We start from the raw sequence: 6,000 nt of genomic DNA, 5'->3' as shown, positions 1-6,000 counted from the left end.
TCCCCCCGAATAAAGCTCTTATTTTATCTTTCAATGTTTGTTATTTTTACAAAACGTCAGCAGTCCTTTAAAACAGTGGTTCTCAACTGGAACGGCGTCGGGATCCCCCATGACAAGCTGGGATAATCTAAATAAGTGAATTTATAATGCCTTTTCCTCACAGTGTATTGTTATAGAAACATTAAAGCCACACTGTGTAACATTTTGGATGATACAGTTACCAGCAATACAATACATGATGATCAGCTCGACACAGTGGGTGATCCTTAGAAAGGATTTGGATAAGGACATAACCTGATTAAATCGCATATTTGGCTAATTGTAGTCAGACGAGCTGGAGACGTCCTGCTCCCAGTAAAGTCACAGTCAGGCCAGAGACGCTCACAGCAAAAACGCATTTTGTTAATACTTTTTTTTAACTTTTTTTTAAAGGTATTTTTCAACAATGGAAATATCTGTACTGAAATGAATGCTTGTATTTTATTCTATTTATTGGGTGAAATGTTATGCACTGCGGCTTTAAATGAGCCCCATATTTGAACAGACTAGTTTCACATTTTCAGTACATAGATATTGTTTGGGAATGGCTCGCGACCCACATTTGGGTCCCAAACCACCAGTTGAGAACCACGTGCTGCCCCACCAACCACTCTCACTCCTTCACACAACACATTCAGGCAATTTAGGTAAAGTGTCTTGCTCAAGGACAGAACGACTGTATGAACCAGTCCAAGCTGGAACTCAAACTGCTGATCTTTGAATCTGCAATTGAATTCTCTTCCACCGGGGAAAGGTCATAACACCACATTATCTAATAAATTTTTTTAAAGAGATTTTCACTGTGTGTTCTGGTTTCGCAATAACTTTGACGTGTCCTGCATGTTTGCCGCGGCCTAACCCGGGTGACGCTCTCACAGGCGGCTCGAGTGTGAAGTACTTTGAGGTGAGATGCTGTGATTTTGGTGTGTATATTTCAGCCTTGGCGCTCGGAACAGGACATGCTGTCCACGGCGTGACTCCGATGACGCCGCTCTGCGTGTGATGAAGCAGCTGGCAGTTGTGTGGTGCTATGATGTTGTGTTGAGATATTGAAGAGAGCAAAGTGGGTTCAGGCGGTTTAAAGGGGTATTATACTTTTGTCAATCCCATAGCACCAGTCTATATCACACTACAATGATGACCAAACCTTCTGTTGGTCTGTAAATGCAGTAAATTAGAATAACTGCCTTGTATAAAATTGCTCTCTCAAAATGGCTGTAGTGAATGTCTTGAAATAGGCCTCTGTCTCTTTAAGAACCTCTGACCCTTTCCGACACGCCCCCTCCACACGCTGTCTGTGGCATCAGTGGGGAGGGGGTTCTGCTGAGGAGCAGTGGTTGGTTACTCGGCTGGTGACGAAAGCTCGGAGGCGTCTCCAGGAGGTGGGGGCGTTCCTAGGAGGACTCAGGCAAACCTATCCCTAAAATGGCCGCCATCAGAGTTTTTACAGATGACTCAAAAATACGGGAATGTGCCAAGGCAACACTTCAGGCATGTTTTTGATGAGGGAATGACATAATAACATGATGTAAAGCTTGAAAAAGTCGATTTTGCATAATACCCCCCCCCCTTTAAGTCAAGTCCATTTAACCGAGCATGTTTTGAAAGAAAAAGTACTTCTAATTTGATTCCACATAATTTTGAAGTATCAGAATTGGAAGTGATGGAATGTTATAGATTGAACGCTACCTTTATATCCGTCATGTTTGGCGGACTAACTTTTGGGTACTAGCAAACGAAGTCCAGAAACTATAACATTAGCCAAAATCTATTTGGAGAAAAGAGCCGTGGGAACAACCGTGTTAGCTTAGTCCAACAAATCCAGCACAATTTAGTGTCCAAACGCTTTGGTAACACTTTACATTACGGGCCGGTAAGTCCATGGTACTTACAGTGGTAATTACGAGTAATTGGGGTTAGGGTTAGGGAGTCAAAAAGTATCTCTCACTACCAAGAGATACAGAGGTACTTACTGGTAATTAGTAGTAAATGTGGTACTTCTACAAACCGAATTAATTTCTGGGATTGTGTGACTATAAAACAACATAAAACAGCATTAGGGAAAACAAGAAGTACAACCTTCATTACTAAGAGTTACAACTGTTTCCTACCTTGCAATTCTCACTATAGTATCCTTTAAGTGCCACAATAAGTACCTAGAATTACCACTGTAAGTACCAAGGACTGCAATGTAAAGTGTTACCAATGCTTTTATATGAACAATGATTCCAGTATATTACTTTTTTTTTTTTTACTTCTATTGGTTAATATTGTGACATATGCAGGGAATCCCAGAAATCTTTGCACTTTTGACCCATAGGCGTCACCAAACAGGACAGTGCAAGGTGTGAATAGTGGGTGGAGACAGAACACCATCAGACCATCAGCTGCACACACATTTGAGCGGTTTTGATGAGAGAAACCTGAGCTCTTTGAAGTAATTTCCCCAAATATAGTACTTTTCTACTCAAACTAAACTTTACTGTCTCTTTATCTCTTTTTAATATATTGATTCGCATCTTAACCCCTTAACTCCCACCTGAACCAAACACATTTTCTCCAGTTTGGCTTTACCCCAGTCCAAAAGCTTCTGGAAGAAAGCAGTGAAAATAGCAACAAAACTGAGACGAAAACAATGATGGAAATGTGACAAAAAAGTGACGAAAAATTGATGAAAAAGTGGCAAAAATGTCACAAGAAATTGACAAAAAATGACCAAAAAAATTATTAAAAAATGACAAAATGTGACAAAAAAATTACAAAAATGTGATAAAAAATTGACAAAAAATGACAAAAATATGACAAAAAAATGACAGAAATGTGACAAAAAATGACAAAAATGTGATAAAGATTGGACAAAAAAAATGACAAAAATTGGACCTAAAAACGACCCAAAAAATGACAAAAAATGTGACAAAAAAGTTACAAAAAATGACAAAATGTGACAAAATAAATTAAAAAAATGTGATAAAAAATTTACAAAAAATGACAAAAATATGATAAAAATGTGATAAAGATTGGACAAAAAAAATGACAAAAATTGGACCAAAAAATGACAAAAAAAATGACAAAAATGTGCCAAAAAAATTACAAAAAGATGACAAAAAAGTTACAAAAATGAGATGAATACCCAACAAAAAAATGATGGAAAAAAAAAATCTGATGACGTGAGGAAAGAGATCCTCTCGGTTCAGGCGGGAGTGAAGAGGTTAAACTGAAACAGGCGTTAGAAAATTGAGAATACGTTCGTGTTCAGGTGCAATGTAACAAAGCACCAGCAGGCTGCACTGTAACACAAAGCCATAACAGAAAATCAATGTGTCGCTCAAAAGATCGGTCACTTTCTTCCGCTGTGTATCGGCGCACATGTCCACTGGTGCAGGTCTGAAAAGGATTATGCTGCTTGCAAGACTTGCTAGACTTAACTAGCCTGTTGATAATCTGATTTATTTGACCTAATCCTGCACACAGATTTAGTAAGAAGACATATTTCTCCGTTAAAGCGCTGGTAAAGCCTCTTGGGATTTGCCTGGATCAAATTAAGTGCCATGACAGGCGTCTTGCAAGCAGACAGCGGGAGTTACATAAAGTGGTCGATATACTTGCTGGAATAAAAAAAAAAAAAATTAATAAAATAAATGATCCCATCAATCAATCAATCAATGCCGAGTGACTTTTATAGTATATTGGTCATTTTGAACCGGAACCTTTCCCTCGATTGGCACAACGCTGCAGAGTTGGCATGACAACCCCAATAAGCATTGAAACTATGTGATAGGCCTAATAATAAATATGCTCTGGCTGCTGATTATTTAAAGTATGATTTCAGCCTCTGTATCTGCATTTGTTGTCTTGACATTTAAAGCAGTACTAAGTAACTCTTCCCCCTAGAGGCCATAAGCGCAACTGCAGGTGTAGTAGCAAGTTACGATTTTTTTAACTTATTAATTGTCTTGGAGAGTAAATACTACGCTGACAGGAAAGGCGAAGGGAGAGAGGGATATTGTGCATCCAATTATACAATGGAAATATTTTTTTTCACTCAAACTTGGCTGTAAATACTGTTTAAAGTGACGTTAGCCCGCAGTTAGCTTTGCCCGTTAGCATGTTAGCTTCTTCTTTGTGATTACATTAGTGTGTATTGCTTTCTCCGGACCGGTGGCAGTCAAGTTGCAAACATGGTTTTCTGTCCAGAGACACCAGGGGGAGATGAAAGACCCTCCAATCATCCCATAAACACTTGTATCACCCCCACAGGGACTACGGAAAGGATTTATTAAGGTAAATAAGTTACTTAGTACTGCTTTAAAAAGCCAAGTCATGTGCAGAGTAGCTATTATTGACTGCCAAAAAATAAAAAATAAATAGATAAATAAATATATTGGTCTAAAAAAATTAAAATATCACTGCAAACACCGAAATTTAAAAAATATATATATATTTTTTTAATCAACATTCTATTTTTGGGTTAACATTAACAAATAAACTCCTATAATAATGTACCTAAATGCCGAAGTAATAATATAATAGTTATTAAATGTCTTTTTTTTGTTGTTAAAATAAAAATAATAAAAATCTATAGCTATATATCTGCATTTATTTATTTATTCCACTTTCATTTATTCGGCGGTTTATTTTTACACACAACATTATTCTTTTCTTGATTTTTCCTCACCGCATGCAAATAAAGGGGGCGGAGTTTGAGAGACCTGTGCGCTGAGATCACTTCTAGGATCAACCAATGACTGTAGCGAGCCCGCCCCTTTAATTTGCATGAGGTGATACAAATCAACAAAACGGTAGGTGTGTTTGAGATGAGCCAGACGGACGCAGTTTTGACAGCCGACTGCAGACGCACGGTGCATGCCGGTTAGATTTCTGTCCGACTTGCTCCAGACGGGCTCTGATGTCACGGGCACGTGGGGCACGGAAAGATCGTGAGACCCCAACGAGAGCAGCCGACTTGATCAGCCGCTGCATCTCTCCAGAGGCAACTGCAGCGGCTCCTCGGCCCCGTGCATGACGGGAAAACGCCCACCTGTCCGCGGCTCACGCTCAGGTGATTGGATACGAGTCTGCTGTGATCAGAAACGTGCTCCTCGCCCCCTCCTCTCTCCTCTTTAGATCTGAACAAATACACTATGGCTGAAACTATTACAGTTTTGCATCGCCCCCTAAAATAGAGCTCATGTTTGATGCTTTTCAGAACAAATTAATGATTTAAAAGGACGTGTTTTATCTCACAAACTTGAACAAACAAACAAATGGGAAAGTTTTCTCTGATGAAGAATGATGTCTCTGGAGTAAAGGAAACAGAGCAGGAGGTGAATGACTTTTATTTAGGATAAACTTTAAATGAACGCGATATCTGAACGAGACGCTGCGTGATCTGAGGCCACTCTCGCTGTTCTCTGCATGTGGAGGGTCGGATTGGCTTCAGACCTTTTTTCTCCGCCCCCGTTGCGCCGGCTACTCTCGCCGATCATCCAGGCGAGCCGCAACGGCATCTTAAACACACCTAATAACGTCCATGTATAACTGTGTCTTTATTATTTGTATTAAATGTGTTTTTACTTTAACATCGGGGCGGCAACAAAACAATTATAGGACTTTATTTGTTAATGGAAACACAAAAACAGCACGTTGATTAAAGATACAATATTTTTTTATTCCAGCATTTGCAGTGATGATTATCCTCCAATATGTTTATTATTTATTATTTATTATTTATTATTTATTATTGATTATTGATTATTGATTATTGATTATTGATTATTTATTATTTATTATTTATTATTTATTATTTATTATTTATTATTTATTATTTATTATGCCATACACGTGCGCTTTAATCGGACCGATACGCGTTCCGAAGCCAGATTTCCGAGTCTGGCCAGCCGCGCCTGAAGGCAGCGCGGCGGCGGATGTAGCAGCTGCAAGTCCTCAGTGCATTTCGGCAAC

The sequence above is a fragment of the Gobius niger genome (genome assembly GCF_951799975.1).
Source record: "Gobius niger genome assembly, chromosome: 18".
Classification (NCBI taxonomy): domain Eukaryota; kingdom Metazoa; phylum Chordata; class Actinopteri; order Gobiiformes; family Gobiidae; genus Gobius; species Gobius niger.
This window is presented reverse-complemented; position numbering follows the sequence as displayed.